The sequence below is a fragment of the Cydia pomonella genome, chromosome 14 (assembly GCF_033807575.1).
Source record: "Cydia pomonella isolate Wapato2018A chromosome 14, ilCydPomo1, whole genome shotgun sequence".
NCBI lineage: Eukaryota > Metazoa > Arthropoda > Insecta > Lepidoptera > Tortricidae > Cydia > Cydia pomonella.
Genome location: NC_084716.1, coordinates 13,963,305 through 13,969,141, shown reverse-complemented (window position 1 = coordinate 13,969,141; position 5,837 = coordinate 13,963,305). Strand labels below are relative to the sequence as shown.

The window sequence follows — 5,837 nt, the reverse complement described above, 5'->3', positions numbered from 1 at the left end:
AGAAAATGTTTACCAGATCACAATTCCTATCAACAAATGTAAAGGACACCACACAACTAGGCTCAATGGAAAACCAAATAGTATTTCCCAATTATAAAAAATTACAAGTGAAACATTCAAACAAAGATTTTGAACGGCAATGGCTGCAATTAAAGCGCTGCTGCCGTTCATACCAGTAAATCGCCCTACCCTTTGCTCTGACCATTCTCACAAATATAAAGACATCTGAAGAGAACTAACGCCACAAGAAATTCGACTTAAATTGTTTATATCCACCATGCAAGATCATTTTTACTATTCCATGGCTTTAAAAGCCAAAAGAGAAAGACATCAACATCGCTTAATACCAGTGCAAAGCATGTATACTTAATAACTGATTTGGGAAACGCTTGACACTGAAACTGTGAAACAAGAACGTTGATCTAGGTTATTCAAATCATTTGATCCTAATAAAATGTATTAGCAACACATTCTATGATATCGGAACTTCGGAGGCTAAACACAGAAAAAAAACTTAATAAACGTGAGTAATATGAGGAACAAATAAAATAGTCAGAGTCAGACCATATCGTAACCTAACCTCTAAGAACCTCCTAACCTTGTCAGCGTCAGTCACTGTCAGTCAGTTCCTTCCTTTCCTTTGACATTTTATTTAAGGTGTTACCTTATACCTTCACAAATAGGCACCTTTATCGTACACTAACCCTTAAATAGATAATGATTTGCGTTAATTTCAAGGGTGCATTCCTGGGCTTAAAGTAGTAACTTTCTCAAAGACACCGGTATTCTAATTAACTCCATTTCGGAGATAATCAATATTTTATTTTTATCTTATAAAGCCCTTACGAGTGTGTACGCTTACCTTAGGGCCCGTTCACTTATTGATTAGTGTTTAGTACGGGTTAATACATTTGCTACTAAACGTAAGTACTATCTCGGACGATCGATGTTCGAAATGACATTGACATGTCACAGTTTTCAATTGTTTGATTGAGATAAATGTAATGCCCGTGCAACAACAACGCTATATGCAACATATAATTACTTTTTATGACAAAATAATGTTTAAAAAATTAAAAAAAATTTTTTTTTTTGGAAAGTTAACAATGGCATGTAGTTTCCTTAAACGTACTTCAATACCCCGAAGTTAACCGAATTCAATAAAAACACGGTGTATAAATATAAACACATTTTTAATTTTTTACGTTATAAATAACATGATGACTTGAAAGATATATGCGACCTATTGAATACTGATTATGCTTTAAACATGTTTTTTATTTTATAATAAGTGACATTTATCCAAAAATTCCTGTACCTACTAGTATTAGTTGAATATGTACCTACCTCATAATGACTTGTAAAACATTGACTCCTATCAATAAATTTCTTGTATCTTGTATCAAATTTTGTACTGGGAATAGACAACGGGGACCTTGATGTTGTGTGTATGTACCTATATACTTACTTTACTCTTTGGTATGTACATAGTTATGTGTCAAATCGTAAACTGTGACGTCATACAATTTTCAAAGAGTGTTTTCTCAGACTCAGGAACAAATATCAATGCTCATCACACGAATAAATGCCCTTACCAGGATTTGAACCCGGGACTATCAGCTTCGTAGGCAGGGTCACTACCCACTAGGCCAAACCGGTCGTCAATTTAGATTGGGCAATAAATTGTCCTATCGTTCCTAGGTCCTGTTGAGTACACTTATGACCGTACATTATAAACTTTTTTTTTTTGTCTATGTTCAACTTTAAGTCTCTCCATCTCCCTCCAACCATTCCAATTTTTGGCATTTAGCTTGTTTATTTATCTAGTAGCGTTTTATTTCACATTGCTGTGTAGTAAATCGTAATTGATTTTCTTTGATGATTCTTGTCTTTGTCGAATCTTAAATTTCATTATCCATTCACAAATTCATTTTGTTGGTGGTTTCTAAAATAGGAAAATACGATGTACTTAATGTAATTGCTATTCTTCATAAATCTGGCGTCGTGTGCGAAAATGTTGGTAAATCTCGTGTGTCCTATGTTCAATCTATCAAGTATTCGTCTTTGTTAGGCTCTTTTAAAATGTGTCCTTGTAGTCAAATGTATATTTTTTGTCGATTTCGGGATCACGATTTTATAATTTTTTGAGGTTATGCGGATGTGGTTTTTGTTGGGTTCCCGCCCTAAAACAATTCTACATGGTTGAAGAGTCGGAATTTCAAGTATTTATTAGAAGGAGATTATAGTGTGGGCATTTTTACAACATTTGTAACAAAATAGATTCAGGTTTAAATAGGAGAAATAAAAAATAATGAGGTGTTACATGATATAGTGAATGATTTTTTGCATACCTTTAGTATCTTGAATTCTTGAAGCTTAATGTAAGATCAAAAAAAGTTAAATGTTCAGTAAATTGTGTAGAAGATGGTCAATGTTTGCATATTTGGTCTGTCGGTTCTTTTTAACACATTCACTTCCAAGAACCCCGTAGGTGGGTTCAATTTGTATTGAATATGGGGCGCTTGGCACTGAAAGTGTCAATAAAGAAATATAATTAATTTGTATTTTTGTTTATGTTGAAGATTGGCAAATGATGCTAGCTTTTCTAATTAATGATTCTTGACCATAAGCCATTGTCATTCCTTTGTGTTATTGTACACCAGTGTTTTTCAATGTGTGGGTTGCAAGTGTTGCAACTGCCCGTAGGAACCTCTGTAGTTAGTTGGGTCCCCTCTACACAAGGGGTTGAGATAATAACCTCTGTAAAAAATTATCTAAGTTTAAAAATTTAATTCGGTATTTCTTTTTGACCAAAAGGTATCCAAGTTGGAATGTGTGAATTTCAAGTGTAACATCCCATGAGCAGATAATTCCAGCAGTTTCTTTGAGCTTAGTTGCCAAATATCCTCATTTACCTCATTTATTGTGCTGCATTTAAAAACGGATTTTAGATCCACCTTTATTTGGGTATCCTCTGATAGCTCTAACAACGCTATGGTTAACCAAATTTAATTTAAAAACTTACAAGCTCAATTTTATGTTTTGAAATTGACACAGAGCATTAGGTTGTAAATTGAAAAAAGTACAATACTGCTTATAATAATAACTGTTTTTTTATTTTATAGATACATCTGTCGTTAAAATTATTTAAACTATTCCACAGCCACATGCACCTTTACATCAACTACTATTTTTGATGTACTTAGTCTAATTAGTTGTTGAATTTTCCTTGATATTAACAGTAGCAACACTTATTTTGATAACCTTCTTAATGGTTCCAAGAAAAGGTTCTTTTTTTCTTCTATTGTTGGCACAGTTTTTTCTCTTTTTGGAATCAATTCAGTTTTGGCTTGCCCAGCACCAGCCACCAGAGAAGTCTCTAACCACCACAGTTTCAAATGGTGCACATTTACTAGATATAAAACTTAAATTAAAACTTCAAAGATAATAAAAGGTATTAGATGTTTAAAAAAATAAATAAAATCTGTTTACTTCAACATTTAAATGTCTAATTGAACTGTTAGCTATTGTTAATATTCTTTTCTCTGGTATATGTCTACTATCGTTGCGCTTTGCTATCCATTTGACTGCATCTTCATAAGAATCTTAAGTACTTATATGAAAAGATAAATCTCTATGGTCTCATACCAATCGTTAAAATTATGTAGGTAACGGATCCGTTCTTTAAGTAAGTAAATAAGAAAGAGAAGAAATAACTGTTAAACAATTTCTCTGTTTTGGGCGGAAATAATACCCAATTTATAAAATAGAAATATATTGAACCGAGCGAGAGAGAAGCGCTGGTTAATACTTGTGCGTCTTACTAGGGTTTCTGGTTTCTCGACCTTCTTTATTTCTCGAGGCACGGGAATTCTCGACCAGGATTTCTCGAGTTTCTCGAGAAATTTTGTAAGTTCCAAAAAACACCATGTTTTGCACCAATTTTTAGTTACCATAAATTGCTCTTAATTATCAAAAAATCAACAACAACCAAAAATACGAGTAGGTACTAGGTGCAGGCGTGCGCGCCGATGATGTGATATGCTATAGTGTATTGTTTAGGTATTTAACAAAATGTAAGTAAGCCATATAGGGGTTACTGGGAGTATATAATAAGAAATGCGGAAGTACTTAATTAAGACGTGCATTTTCACAATCACGACCGGGAGACAACTAAGGAGCGAGCTATGCGTCGGGCCTTCCGTAGCCGCGCGGAATGCTGACAACGCATAGCGGTCCCTATAAGCCACAATAGGTAAGGCAGGGGCGTAGCTACCGCCGTATCTGCCGTATCAATTATACGGGGCCCTCGGGCCACGGGGGCCCCCAACGTGCGTTTTTGTGAGAAATCTTTACCCTTCCTAAGGGCCCCCAAACGAATTTTTATACGGGGCCCCGCCAAGGCACGCTACGCCACTGAGGTAAGGTATATTATTAGGCAAGGATATTCGAGTCATTTAATTTAATTCGATGTGACTAACTTACAGATTTTTATTTATTTAGGAAACAAATAGTCATATACAAATGTGTTTAAACTAATATATATTCAATTGGACCTATCGTTCCATTAAATATAATATACTGATATTCATAACAAGTCGAAATAAGGCTTGCACGGCAAGGAAAACACACAAAAGTAACTATTTGATACATAACTAACAAAATACCTAAGTATCAATCATGCTCATAAACATAGGTACCTACATACGTTGTATAGGTCTATACAACAAGCCATTTAAGAGTTTATAGAATCATTTGATCTATAAATACGCGTGGTTTTTTTAGTGGACCAAGACCACGCCACGAAGGTGTGTGTTTTACTATATAATATAAATACATATTTAACGTAAGAATGGAGCTGCTAAAATTGTGGTGTTATGCTAAAACAATTATTATACAACAATGTGTAATGAACAATTAATATATTGTTCATGAATAAATAAATAACAATAATATGCTAATAGGAATATATCAGAATGATTTGTAATAATAGTAATTTAGTTTTGTACCTAAAACGAAACGAATTCTTTTGACAATTGAGGGTACTAGTTCAAAATTGGTTAGCTAAGCTAATAAATGTAAAAAAAAACAACATAAAGAACTACACTACAGACACATCACGTTATCACGTTATACGCGTGTTTTTTTACTTATCACAAGAGATCGAGTTCTCGAGGCATTGAGTGTTTTTTCCCGCCTCGACAAGGATAAATTTCTCGAGAATTCTCGAGCAGAAACCCTAGTCTTTACGAGGGTCACCCCGAAATGATCCCAAATAAAATAAAACTATGAGCGGATTATGCTTAAATTATATTTTATTGTTTCTCAAAGTATTCTCCCTCGCAATTAATGCATTTTTGCATTCTATTAAACCAGTCATTAAAGCACTAATTCCAGTCTGAAGCCCATGTTGCCAAAATGGCCGACTTGTATGCTTCAACTGCGGTTTCTGGGTCATTAAATCGCTAACCACGCAATAAATCCTTAATTCTGGGAAACGTAAAATAATCATTTGGACTCAGATCAGGGCTATACGGAGGATGAGTCATCAACTCAACGTTTTCAGGGTCCAAAATATCTTTTGACTCACGGGCGGTGTGAGAGCTCGCATTGTCGCGATGTAAGATGACGCGACGAGTCGGGTTGCCTCTGCGAAGTTCGGCCAACATCTCTGGTAAACAAACCGAAGTGTACCTATCAGCGGTAACCGTTCTTCGTTCTTGTAAGGGAATTGTGGCAATATGCCCTTTTTTTTAAACGAACGAGGCGACCATTTTCTTGGAAACGCTCCGGGAACGCACGACTTTCGTTGGCTTGACCTCGTCTTCAAAGACCCA

The 5,837-nt window shown here is 34.9% G+C and overlaps 1 long non-coding RNA gene across 1 annotated transcript; it reads left to right on the top strand.

Annotated features, from left to right (window-relative positions):
- Positions 1 to 2,915: 2,915 nt before the first annotated feature.
- LOC133525004 (uncharacterized) lies at positions 2,916 to 5,428 on the top strand. Its single transcript, XR_009800506.1, has 2 exons — positions 2,916 to 4,255; positions 4,422 to 5,428. It is a non-coding gene; the product is annotated as an uncharacterized LOC133525004 (long non-coding RNA).
- The last annotated feature ends 409 nt before the right edge of the window (positions 5,429 to 5,837 follow it).